This window comes from Heliangelus exortis, chromosome 15, assembly GCF_036169615.1.
Source record: "Heliangelus exortis chromosome 15, bHelExo1.hap1, whole genome shotgun sequence".
Taxonomy (NCBI): Eukaryota; Metazoa; Chordata; class Aves; order Apodiformes; family Trochilidae; genus Heliangelus; species Heliangelus exortis.
The window spans coordinates 4,239,623-4,253,366 of record NC_092436.1 but is presented as its reverse complement, the minus strand read 5'-3'; the positions used below and the strand labels follow the sequence as shown (position 1 = coordinate 4,253,366).

The following is a 13,744-nucleotide window of genomic DNA, read 5'->3' as shown; positions in this document are numbered from 1 at the left end:
CCTAATATCATCTTCCAGTAGTTCATAAAATATGATCACTGGTTGGAGCTGATCAGAATTCAGAACTGTACAATCATTTGCTTGCCACAGTTGGTTTAAATGCCTTTATTTTTTCCTGGATATCAATTTTTCTCATTTAACAGTCAACTAAACTATAGTGATTTGGGAATTAGCAGCTGAGGACTGTTCAACACAGCAGGATGCTTAATGCAATTAGCAAAGTTAATAAAATGTTGGACAGGTGCTTTATACCAGGGGAAAAAAGGTAGTGTTCTTATTTGCTCAGGATCAGTTATGCTACCTTGTTTCCCTTAAGAATTAATTTATTCTTAAAATGGATTGAAATAAAGAACAAAATAAATGATTGACCTGTTATTGGTTGAATTCTGCAGTAAGCTTCCTTGTTTTCTGCTTCCAGAACAGCTTCAGGAGACATGTACCTACTTGCAGAGGGGCACAGAAACAAAAAATACACTGAAATCAGCAGAGCCTGAAGATTACCCTGGAATATCTAAGAAACAAGTTGAAGCCAGCTCTGAACCATCCACCTTGAATAACCAGGGGAGGACGGGAAATACAAGAGGGGTCAGAGAGGAGCAGGGATACTGTTCCTTTCTCTTGACAAAGCTGATCCTTGGAAATCAAACACTTATCAATTTAGTACCTGGAAAGATGGTAGAAAACCTGAGGCAATGAGAGACAGCTGAAAACTACTGATCTGTGGAACTGGGGGGAGGAGAAGGTTTCTGCTGAAAGGTCCATGAAGCCTAAGAAAAACAAGGATGTTGCCAGTAGGTAAGTGCCAGACTACTTGTATCTTCATTCAAGAGCTTACAAACTGGTGGACTCCCCCATTTAGGGTGAATGTTTTTCTGCCTCTCTCCTTGAGATAAAACTAAAGTAGTCAATTCTCTGAACTTATTTCTGTGTTGGTTTTAGAGGATGATTGGGAAGCCTGAGTGACAGCCTGTAATTATGGTGGGTCTTTTGACTGAAAAATCTTAACATTTAGAGAAAAGATCTTAAGAGACAAAAAAGCCTTAAGAGAGAAAATGCAGAGTCAGGCTGTCAGGCTGCCTGTCCTCTGGAGTCACGTTGTTCCAGGTCATGTTGATTTTGTGTTTCCCTCACCTCTTCTATATTTATAACCTTCTAAAAAAAGACTACCATGGCTGAAGTGGAACTGGAAGAAAGCTTCTTTATCCCCGTCCTGCCTCCTGAGCCATCTGTGGCAGCAGCATCTGTGCTCCAGGAATGTGCACAGCTGCCTCTGATGTTATACCTTCCCTGTGCCTTCCCTCTCTGGGGATCCCAACTGAAAGAACAGAAAGCAGGCATATGAAAAATAGTGGCTTGAAGACAAAGCATCACTTCTGTCCCTGTGATCGTTTAGGCTTTCCTGTCTTCTTAGCAGCCATGGGGGTATTAGAGGGTAAGCAAAATCCTGAAGGGACCCAATCAAAGGCAAACCAAGGATGCCCTGTGGCATACACAGCTTGCAAAACCCCCGGTCTGCTTGTGTCCCTCAGAAATCTGTAGACCACAGTTGTGAAAACAAGGAGCATTTTGCTGTTCCTGCTGAGGAAAAGGCAGAGATCCTGGTGCAGAAGGCTGTGTCAGTGTAGGCAGTTCAGCATGCAGAGCCACCCTCTTGGATCTCAGCTTGCCTGGCTGGGGGGCTAATTTTGTTCCAGAGGAAAAACCTGCAAGGGGGAGGCTTGGAGCATGGGCTTGAGCCAGAATTAATGCTGATGTAGCTGCAGTGTCTAGAGCTACACCTTTAGCCTTTGCATAGGTACAAAGTGATTCTCAGTCTACGGGGGTCACCTTGGTACCTTGGAAACATGACACTGTTGTGGGACTGAGCTGAGAAGTTGGTTGTTTCTTGAAAGGACTGTAGCCCTTGCCTTCACTGAGAACTACAAGAAGTTGATAGAAGGTGAAGACTGAGATCCTGGACTGTGCAAGAGGAGGAGGCAGGATGAGCTTTGTCTTTGGGGTTAGGGAGCTCATTTCCAACCTGCATTTTGTGTTAATGCACAACCCCTGAGATGCTTGCTGCCTGGGCTGGCATACAGAGAGAGGTACAGATGTTCAGGCTGACTGCCACTCCCCTCCACAACCCTGGGCTAGGAGACTATCCCAATCCTGCTTATCAGAAGTATTTACACTCCTCATGGTGCCCAAGTGTCAGCAGGCATGGCACAGCCACGTATCAGCTTTGAGTCATCAGGGGGAAGAAGTCTGGTCTGGGGCCTGTAGTGACTAGAAATAACCTGGTCTTGGCTGCTTGTCCTCTGCAAGATGAATTTGTGGGCTTGATCCATTCCCCACCTACACGCATAAAATGCCCACGCATCCGGCTTGTATCAGCGTGTCCTCATTGGCAATTTCTCTAAAGAGAAACCAAGGTGGGGAGAAGTGGAGTGGTTTAACCACCTGCAGCTCACCTGGCCCCTGAGAGCACAGGTAGGGTGAAGGAGCAGCAGACAGGGGGTGGTGGTCCAGCTCATCCATCCTGTATATGCTCTGCTGCCACCCTACAGCAGTGCTGTGCTCCTGTTCAGTAACAGTCTTGCCTCAACATTAGTGATGTCCTTTTATTTGTAAAATGGTGATGTTTTGTCCTCCTTTCCTAAAAGGGGCCCATTAATTTTGCTTTCTAAGGACATGCACTTCAAGAAATAAGTAAATAAATGTCACTCCTTATTTTCACCTGCTGTGAATCAAAATCTTCCATTGAAGTCAGAGGTCTCTCAATGCGGGGTTCACAGCAGTGGGGTCCAGGGTGTGTGGGGCTGCGGGTCAGCAGGGCAGGGTCCGGCCACGGTTTGAGCCGGAGGCCCAAGCTCTCCGCTGCCGAGGGAGGGGATTTCGATCAGCGCGACTGCCAAAGCCAATTGTCAGGAAGAGGACGAGATAATTATATTAGGGAACATCTGTACTTCATTAAAAGCCCTGGCGGGGGGGATTCACGCCTGGCCACATTACGCACAGGCGCTTCCAGTTCCTCCACTCCTTCCCTTCACCGCGCTGGGCCGCCGGTCCCGCTCCGCCCGCTGCACCGCCCCGACCCCCCCGGGGGCTGCACCTGCCCCCGCTCCGGGGCCCCCCCGTTCCGCCGCCGGTCCCATCCCGGGCTCGGCGGGCAGGCGGCGCTCTGCGGCCGGGCTGTGCGGGGGCTCGGGGCGGCGCGGGCTCCGCTTCCTCCTCCTCCTTCTCCTTCTCCTCCTTCTCCTCCGCGGCGGCGGCGGCATCGGGCAGATGCGGCGGATCCTGGGGTGGCTCTCGGCCTCAGCGGGCTCCCGTCCCCCCGCCGCCCCCATGGACGGCAGCGGGGGCAGCAGGCGCGCATAGCTCGGTGAGTCCCGCCGGTCCGGTCCCAGTCCCGGTCCCGGTCCCGTCCCCTCCCCCGGCACCCTGCCGGCCGCCCGCACCGCGCTGCCGCAGCCGGGGATGCTGCCTCCCTCTGCCGTGCTTCTTCGTTTCATTCCCTCGGCGTAAAAATCCCCCCGGCGCCCCACGCGTGTTGTTGGCGGGGGCCCGGCTGGCGCCGGGGCTGGGCTGCGGGGACCGAGTCCCCTCCCGGCTCCGCCACCTGCTCCCTGCGGCGCGGCTCCGGCTGCCTGCGGGAGCTGCGGGAGCGTCGGCTCGGCGGGCTGCTCGCTCCTGCCGGGATGGGGTTTGGGGGAACTGCTCCGGTTGTGTTCTGCCTTCCTCTCTGCTAGAAGTCCTGGGCTGGGGGGGTTGCGATTGACTCCCAAGCATTTGTTTCAGGGTAGGACTTTAGCAAAATCAGTCTTGGAGTTATTTTCTTTCAGTTAAATTTAATTTACACTGACTCAGCGGTTGTAAAAAGCTCAGGGAAAAACGTCGGTTTGAGGACGGTTTTCTTTACCTTGGGTTTAAAGACCTCTCTATGTATATTCGGCAATGATTTCTTTTTGTAAAATAATTTTGTTGTGCTTTATTTTTGTTGTCCTTTATTTACTCCTGGAATTTAACAGTCTTCCAGGACAGACGGGCTCGTTAGAAGCTGAAATAATCAGCTCGAAGGCATCTCGGCAGTGCCTTGGTTGTAACAGGTGCAATGTGCATATTCGCCCAAACAATGAAATGGTTTCAGTGTTCAGGTTTATTTGTATGCTCTGCGTTTCTGTGACTAAGGAGAAATTGTCATGCTCTGTTATGTCAAAGATGTGCTTACAGCACACGCGTGTCCGTGGCACCTAATTAACAGGATGGGAGCAGCTGTACACTCCCTGTCAGTGGTGCCTTTAATACCCAGGGTATTTCTGGGTGACACTGCATAGCTTGGGGGGTTTTGTGGCTTCTGTGAGAACCCATGCTGGGCACTAGTCCCACAGCAATGCTCTGGCACAACATGAAACACTGGGAGGAGGAAAAGAGAAGTGCAGAGGTAGAACCATTTGTGTCCAGCTTGTGTTCTCCAGGCTTAATGCTCTTTTAATGCAGTTCCTCGCCTCTGTGTTTTCTGAGTGGAGTGGTGGTGGTGGCTCATCCTGTGTTGTTACTGAAACCTAAAACACTGACCCTTGTATTCCACAGAAGAAATTTCCTGGGCAGGTATTTCACAGATCAAAAGATTGTCATTGTTTTAGTAACTTCATGGGCTCCACATCTGAGACTAAAAGCCAGTGACATCAAGCTGGTAATTGACTTAATGCGAGTCACTCTGGAGTTAGAGCTGTAGATCAGAAGGAAATTAGACTGGAATTTATTACTCTTAAACCAGTATAGCACAAATATATTCCAGCTGGAATATATATAAGTATATATTCCAGCTGTGGGATACCTGTGCTCTGTAGTGCAGTCAATGGCACCTCCTGCCAAGAGATGTCTCTGCCCTCCTCAGCACTGAGAGATGCACCTTGGTGGTGCTCTGCTCTCCAGGACTCCCACTTATTTTGTTAGGGATGGAAAGAGGAGTGGACTGCCTGTGTGGGATGGGGAAGGATGACTGTGTAAAGGAGTGAGGATGGGGAGTGCATTTATTTGTTACCCTCTGGCTATTTGTAGATTACAGCAGGGAAATGGGAAGAGCAAAGGAGGAATCAAGGCTCTAACCAGGGGAAAGTTCCTGGTAATGGAGGTTTGTTAGAGCTGTCCTCCTGGGCAATATTAGGGGAGGCAAAGAACAAAGTGAAGGCACCAGAGATGTCAAAGAGGTCTTGGCTTGTCAGAGATGCTCTGGAACTGCACAGGCTTGGATTTATGCCTTGCACAAGATCCAGTGCTTGTTCTTCCAGGAAAATAGTAAGAAGAAAATTCACAGTGGCATCTTCTGGGTCATTCAGTCCTCTTCAGATATTTCTCTCAGTTGGGGGGTGCCTTGCCAGCTCATGCTAATGAGCTGCAATAGCAGTGAGCTTCATGTTGTTCTGTGGTACCTACAACCTTGGGACTGGGAATTGTTTAGCAAAGGAGGCAGAGAAACAAAAGCAGCATTGCTACCACTGTGTTAACTTCCCTTGGACTTCTTACAGCCTCCCCCAGTGATGTAATTCCATCCCTCATGGTCCTTGGTTTTATGGCAGGTGAAGGTAGGGAAATGCTTCATCCTCCTGTGAGGCACAATATTTTGTATAGTTCCAATTCAGCCAACCAAGAAAGATAATGACCTTGTTAACCCTTTGTCAGGTGTGCTTGAGATGGTTCCCTCTACTTCGTCAGGTGATGTGCAGTTAAAATGCAGCAGACTTCACAAAAAGCTTTTAGTTGAGGAGAGAACATTTCTGTTACACCACCAAGTCAGCTTCACCTAATGATGTTTGTTCAGTTGAAAGGATTTCAAGTGTTATTTAATCAAAATCGAGGACAATATTCTTAAAGGATTCTTTTTAAATCCTCTGAAATAATTAGCAGCCGTATTTATGCTGGTGAGAGTGATTTGTGCTTTTCTCATTGGTGGCAAAGGGTGATGTTGCTGTGAGGAAGCTGGATAGTATTTACAGATCTGTTAAGGCAATCAGGCTCTGGAGAGTGGTCCTTTAATTGCCTGAGGCTTTTCTTGCTATATGTGCTTGTTTACCAGAGTTTTGAAAATCATCTCTGGAAAGCAGCAATGCTGCAGATGCTGCTCTGGCCAGGGATATGTCCATGCTGCAGGCAGAGATGGAACTTGAAGCAATCTCTTCTCTGCAAGGAGTGTGTCCATGGCCACGTGGAGCTCAGTGCACCCTAATGTGACAGGTACCTGCTCTTGCCCTGCTGAGCTCACCTGCAGAAGGAGCACTGTGTTCTTGCTCCACTGATTTGATGCACCTGCAGGGAATGGGTCAAGGAGAGGTTGATGCCTGAGCAGAGAATTTTGGACACCCTGGCCAGCAAGGACAGGAGACTCATTGTCCCAAGCCATTAGCTAGGTCCAGGAGCTTAGTAGGGTGTAAAAACAAACTTGGTATTTCAGGGAGGTAAAATGAGAGAGGGCAGTGTGTGCTGAAAATGAACAAAGCTTGAAGGGTGGGGGTGTGTGTGTGTCTAAAGAGAGAAGGTGGTTTATAGGTGCTGTTGATGGCTGCTGCAAGGCACATGGTGTTTGTGAGGTCTTAGTGGCCTGTCTGCTAGGGAAGACCTGTTCTCTCACAGTAGACAGATACTAACTGAATAGATTACTAGTATCAGATGAATTCATAACCATAAGTTTAAACTTGTGTGGTGAGTTTGTTAGTAAACTTCATTTATTCCTTATTTTTTTTCCACTTCCTTGCTCAAGGTCTACTTTGCCTTTGGAACAATAGGTCAAATACTCTGGGGTGCTTCTTTCTCATAGCATCACATTGCTTATGTTAGAAATGTTTTGTCTGTGTTTCTCACTTCAGACACTTTTCCCACCTGCCAGTTTCTTCAGGGATGCAGAAGCTTAGCAGGTGTGTAGCAAAGGCCTTTGCTGGTCAAATGTTTGCTTATGTCCTAAATGTAATTTGTGGGAATTTGTGTTTGGTTTGGAGCTGGGGACACTTTTCTCTTTTACCCTCTTTATAGATTCAGAGGATTTAAGCATATGATTAATGTTAAATGTATGAATATTCTCTTTGGACTCATTTTTTGGATCAAAGGCTGAGTGCTCAGTATGGAGCCCACAGCCACTAAATGCAGGGAGCTGCTCTGCTTGTCTAAGTGGAATATAAGATATCAGTACTTTGGACTTATATCTGTCTGTGCCCCAAATCCCTCTGTGAACTGCTGGCTTGATGTTCCTTATCTCCAAAGTGCTTACAGGCTTTAACAAACTTTGGTGATGCTCCTGTGACATGCTGTTATCCCCATTTTTCCAGAAGGAGATGCTGAAAGTTGGGTGATCTGCTGAGACCACTGCAGGTTGTTGATGGAGCTGGGCATTGGACTAGAAGCCTTTAATCCCCAGCTCTGTAAGGCAGCATTTGCTTAAACATTGCAGTCTTTCACATGATCAGAACCCTCCCCAGATTTCCATCTCAACACAAAGACTCCTCTCCTGGATCAGACTCCAATCCAAAATCCAGTCTGTCTGCAGCAGTGAGGAGTGGCCTGTCACAGGAAAGCCTGTCAGAAAATGTTGTACCTCTATGGCTCTCAGCCTTGATGGATGTTGCAAAGAGAGCTGCTGTGTCTAAGCTCCTGTAACCTGAACAGTTGCAGCTTAGAGAAAGAGGGATTTATCCATCTTCTCTCCTGTAATTGCAGTGATTCTTGACTTCTTGATGATTTAAAAATACTCCACATGCCTCTAGAGCACAGAGAGCCTGAGTCCACACATACAAAAATAGACACACTAGGTGTGTGAGCCTCTGAGCTGGCAAATGAATCAGTTTCCAAATCTGAAGTTTGGGTAGCATCACTTTTGGCTCCCAAGTTGTTGGAGTTTTTTGCCTGGTTTTGTTTTGCTTCATTTTCTAAAGTTTGGAGAATTTTTGGAAGAGAACAGGCAGACTTCAAGCACAGACAAATGTGCCTTGTGCTGATCTCACAGGCTTTGCTCCAAGGGCAGTGCTGAGGTGAGAGGCTCACACCTGCCTCCTTTGCTGCTTTGCCCTGCATCACTAAGACCCTCCTGGACCACTGCAGGGTGCTGGGGTCTTAGGAGGCTGCTGTGGCCAGGCAGGCAGGTGCTGAATACAGGAACTGTGACAAAGGCAAGATTCCATGGGTTTTGAGGTTTTCCTTTGGGAAATGCTGTTCATCAAAATCCCGTGTTTTGTGTTATAAGGGAAGTGACAAATTTGGAACAATTCTTGAGTTCCCCATAGCTGTCTGATGTACCTGGCTGCACAAACCTGTGTGAGGGACAGACCAGCTCTAATTGGAAATTTACCACCTTTATGTGCTTTGTGAATGAAACACAACCATCCTGAGCTTTCACATGCACACAGTGACATCTTTCCCTTTTTCCTTTTATCCTCTCTAAGGAACCTGTGTTTTTCTGAACTAATGCTCCCTTCCATAAATGACCCAATCAGACTTCATCACTGCTTGTTAAATCAGAGACTTCATTAGTTAATAGCTGTGCTTTTCTTCCTTTTTGTCCTTACTACAGCTAAGCTCATGGCATTTACAGACAGACTTGTTAGTCATTAATATTCTTTGTATTCTTCATCTTTGGCTTCAGAAGAGAAGGCCTTTCATCTTTTGCCTTGCTTTGTTTTTTAGAAGAAGCCAAGTTTGGAGGAAAAAAGAAACCAAAAAAACATTTCTCTCCTGCTTTCTTATAAGCTTCCAAGCAGTCTCCCCTGCTGACTTTGTACTTTCACAGTAGACAAACATTGACTTTGTTTCCACAGAATATAGCTGGTTTATTTTTTTTAGTTTACCTTTAGTTATGCAGCTTGACAGGATTAATTAGCAGGGGCTGTCTATTTCGCTGAAAATTCTCATTCTTTCCCCAATGTTTGCATCAGGTTTATTGTACCTAGTTCAAGTCTAGAGAACATAAGCATGTGTCTAAACTTCAGAAAACTGTGATGAGTTTCCCTGGTTTGGAGCCTGGGAGATGACTGTGATTCATCTGTGCATTCTTAGTCTCTTTAAAAGAAATCAAAATGCTGATACCAGGAATATGTTTCAGCTCTGCCTACCTGGACTGAAATGTGCACAGGCAAGTACAGTAATAACCCATTTTCCTCAGCTGGGGAAGGCTTTCTTTTCACCACTAAATGCTCACTATTTGTAAGTGGTGAAATCCAGGGCCTTTGCTAATCTTCAGTGCCAACTAAAAGGAAGATAGAGAGGCACAGCATTTGGTCTCTGTGATCATATGGAATCTCACAGCTCGTTTCTGAAGAGCAGGACCAAAAGCAAAAAAAAAAAAAAAACCCTTCTGACCTGGGCTATGTGTTTTGTTCCTGGTATAAAAATTACTTGAGGTTCATTGAATGCTTTTTTGAATGTGCCAGGAGTTCATATCCATTCAGCTCAGGTTTCCTCACTCAGAGCTCTGATGCAGTGCATATCACAGTGCCATCATTAAGTGTGATTACTGCATTTTTGACCTATTTAAAAGTGTCTGGCTGCGAAATTCCAAAGATTCTAATTTGAGCTGTAAAACATATTATGTGCTGCCACATATTTCATGGCTCATTTCCTGACTGCAGTGATTTTGAACACATATGGATGGTTATGTTCCAATGGATGTGTAAACATCACATCCCGTGTGAAGCCTGGTCACCTGGGCTTTGCTGCTGTGCCAAGGGCTGGAGGGAGGAGAGATTTCAGATCCTTGCAGCCTCTTTGGACACTGCCTGCTCGAGCCTCATGTACTCGTGTTGCACATCAGGCACAGGATTTGTGCTGTTTTTCCAGGCATGTGCATACATTAAAAAGCATTTCAGATGTTCAGTGTATGTTGCTTCAAAACACCAGCAATACAAGTTTTGTAAAGGAGTTACTGAATGGTTACTGAGCTCTGGAGGTGATTTGGATCCTTCTGTCTGACTCCCAAGTGAGAAGTTGGGTGTGGGACTGGCTGAGCCCTGGTAGATGTCATTACACAGGGTATGGAACTGGGAGAGCACCAGCTCCTCGTTTGCAGTTGTCTTATTTCTTAATGTGGTGTAGTAAATTTATAAATTACACAAACATCTATAAAGCATTTAATTCATAAGCTGACAGACTGCATTGTGCATTTGGAAACTGCTGATTTGGGGTTGACTTTGTTCTTTAGGATAACTTCATTGTCTGATAGCAGGCATTTAAAAAAAAAAATAATAAATAGATCACATGAAAACTGTATGTCCATTAGTGATTCTGCTTATAAAACCTTAGTCTCTTCATTTCATCATGAAAAAACTTCTGTGAAACAACCTTTTTGTTTGTTATGCTATGGTTATTACCTATTATTAGGTCATTTCAAGAAGATCCTTATTTGTAAGTTGGTGTTACGTGGGTTAGAAGCTTGTGCCCCAGCATTGTGCAGTCCAGCAGAAGTATTTGAGAGTACAGATTGTTAGGAAAATGTGCAAGAGTTTTGTATGTGTAGGGATGGTTACAACTAAGTCTTTCTTGTGGCATTATTCACAAACCTTTCTCTTCTGGGGTACAGCAGTGCTAAGAGCTGTCCAGTTTGTGTGTTGCAGCAAGGATCTTCCTAAGTGGAACCACAGATGACAGCAGAATTATGACTAAAGGGCAGTCAGTACTGATGGTGAGCCCAGCATAAAATACAAGTCTGGCTGTGGTTAGGAGAATGTGCCCATCTAATAAGCAGCTTAACTTGGGGTATTACTGTGAAATAGAAAGAAGCATGAAATATGTGATATGAATAGTAGGCTGGATTCCCCTGTCACTTCATATTTACATTCCTGGAGCTACCCTGAATTACTTCTGAATTACACCCAAGTGAATGAGAGGTGGATTTCTACTTGTCAACACCTAGATTTGAGGTTTTCATAGCAGATAGAAGGCAGCCAGTAACTCTAAGTGGTCCAAATGTTTGATTTTTCCTGATCTGAAGCTAACTGCCACCACTTCATTCAACAACATTAAAGAAAATGGGTGGTGTTTCTTTCTTATTAATGGGAGCTGGATTGTGCATTAAATGCCAATTTCAGCAGAAATATCAGCAAATACTAAGGCCTGATCCACAGCATGTTGCAGTCAATAGATCAGCAATTGCTATCCACACGATAGCAGATCTGGGAGGGCTGAGATTGAGAGTGCTTGTCTTGAATACTGCTGCTCAAGTTTTCTGAAATCAGTTAAATTGAGATAAATGCAGTGATTTTTTTTTTTTTTTTTTTTTTTTTTTTCCATGTCCAGTGAAGCTACTAAAAATTTCTGTTCTTCACTGAGAATAGACTGTGGCTTGCTCTGCTTGGATGGGGAGAAGCTCCTTGGACTATAAATAGCCTGCTGAATCTTTGTGCTCTAAAGGAGGTGTTCAACCAAGCACTGCCACAGTGTTTCCACGCTGCTTTAAATCACTTCCTAATAGTTTCTGTTATAGATACCTAGAGTTTACTTTTTCTAGGCTTTTCCATGTTTGATTTTAAGATTGTTGTGCCTCCCCCCCCCCCCAACCCCAGCAGGATTCTCCTCCTTCACAAGCCACTTCCAAATGTGCCCCTGGTATGTAGCAGAAAGAAAAGCCTATTGTATCAGGCTGCATGTTTGGGTGTTTCAGCAAGTAGCCCAAGAATTCTTAATTTCTGTCGTGCACACCTTCAATCTTGGATGTTTTGACAAGGCCCTTTTCAAAACTCTTCTGGCAAGTGATTTTTAGGAGCACATGCTGGGAGGAATGTGTAACGTGGTTGAGGTAGTGGGCACTGGGAAGATGCATGACAACTGCTTTGTGTAAGCTGAGCTGTGTTCTGAGGAACAAGTGGTTCATTGAGATGACAAATGGAGCAGCAGAGGTGCAGCTGGGCTGCAAGGGATGTTTGGTAGTAAACACAGAGCTGAGCAGCTTGGTGAGAGCCTTCTGCAGTGCTAAGAATAATAAAAGAGCGTTTGCTCTCAGCAGATGAAAGGATTTTATATGGTGGTCAATATAAACAGTCTCCTGTTTGCATTTGAGCATTTGACCTAATTTTCATTGGTTTAATTAAATCAGGGTCTCGGAGCTTGATTTGCAGATTTTTCTGGTAGTGGTTTTATAGCCAGAAGTTTTTTAAGCAAATAAGTGGCCTCTTCTGTCTCACTTGCAGGGTGGGGTATCTGGTGATAATTAATGCATTTATCAATGCACATTTCCATGTTGGAGATGGCCTGTTATCCACTTCTGACAGATGGAAACAGAGGGGCAGGGAGATTGCAGGACTTGTCCAGAGTTGTTGTTGTCAGTCAGCAAAACCCAACTGCAAAGCCTTGAGGTTTTGTTACATTCCCAGCTTGGGCTGGGGGTGCTGAAGTGACCCTTGGTGCTGGCACTGTGGGAACCAGTGCTGGTTTCTTGGCTTTTCAGCTGGTGAGATGATGGGTGCTAACATCCCATCCCTCTGATGAGTATTGGTTTATCTCACTTGAGTTTGAATGTGTGTTGGCTTTTCTCAGTAGATCAAGAAAAAAACCAGAATCACTGATTTCCTCATTTAGAATTATTTGACCTTAAGATATGAATATGTTAAGGATGTGACTTTGAAATCATGGAAACTTGTATTTCAAGACTCATTTAGTTAATATCTGCATTTTATTTATATGTATCTTCTTATTTTTACTAATTACTGTGTCAAGTAACTAGTTTAGTGAGGCCAGCTTAAAACAGAAATTACAGTAGAATCTTGGGAAGAAGAAAAAGTGGGATTTTTTCCTACAACAGGACCCATGTGTTAGAATTGCTAAACCCAGTGGGCCCTCCCACCATTGGCACTTTTTTCATAAAAACAAAGGTGCTGTCAGTGCAAGCCACTTTTTCACCAAAAGGGTCGTTTACCTTTCATAAAAAATAATGAGCTGTATAAATATTCTCCATATGCTGCTACTGGATGATATCAGTGAAATATGTCAGTGTTTGTAGTGTGTGCAGCCTTACGTTTTATGACACCACTTGAAAAATACAAGACATTCATATGAGTTATTTGGAGGATGGTGACAAGACTGTGACACAGCTATGTCTTAAACTGGGTGTTTTCAAGCACTGGGTGAAGAGAGAAAAGCACGTGAGACCCCCAGTGCTGGGGAAGCAGACTTCAGCACATGTGCTGCTACAAAGATGGCTGTGGGGCTTTCCAGTTTGCTGGATTTGTCTTTCCAGTGGGACATGTGCTTCCAGAGACCAAGCAGATGGCTGTGGAGACCTTCCCTTCATGGCCTCTAGAGATGTGAAAGCAGGTTGTTGGTTTTTTTCACAGCTTATATAGTATTTGGTTTCTGCCATGCTGAGGTATTTCCCATCCATGTCTTTACTGAGCTTCTTGGATCATCTGCATATTGCCAAGACTTATTCAGCAGTAGAAAGCCAGACACAGAAGAATCTAAGACAGGTTTTGATCTCTTAATCTTAACTTTCACCTGATAGTGCTGGCTGCAGAAGAATGATCTGGATTTGAAGAAAACCTCCCAATGCCTGTTTCAATTCTCCCTTTTCTCGAAGTTCTTCTTGAAGAATGAACTATGTAAGGAGGAGCTGCTGTATGCAAATCTGAGATGAAACCTTTTGTCTTCCTAACATTTGCTGTTTGCATTGCTCAAAAAGTGGTTGTGGTTTCCCAGCTTTGGACTCTGGCTATGAAAACACCCTGGCTGAGAGGGTTGATGCATCGTGCAGGGTCTCCAGGTTCAGCATTCATGAAACAGGAGGTGATGGGAT

General features: G+C 45.2%; 1 protein-coding gene across 1 annotated transcript in view; it reads left to right on the top strand.

The window, feature by feature from the left end:
* The first annotated feature begins 3,229 nt into the window (after positions 1-3,229).
* The window catches only part of RASGEF1C (RasGEF domain family member 1C), a 69,578-nt gene continuing 59,063 nt past the window's right edge, over positions 3,230-13,744 (top strand). Inside the window, exon 1 of the mRNA XM_071758367.1 lies at positions 3,230-3,361. The gene's annotated coding sequence lies outside the window, so the exon portion shown is untranslated. The remainder of the gene's footprint in view (positions 3,362-13,744) is intronic.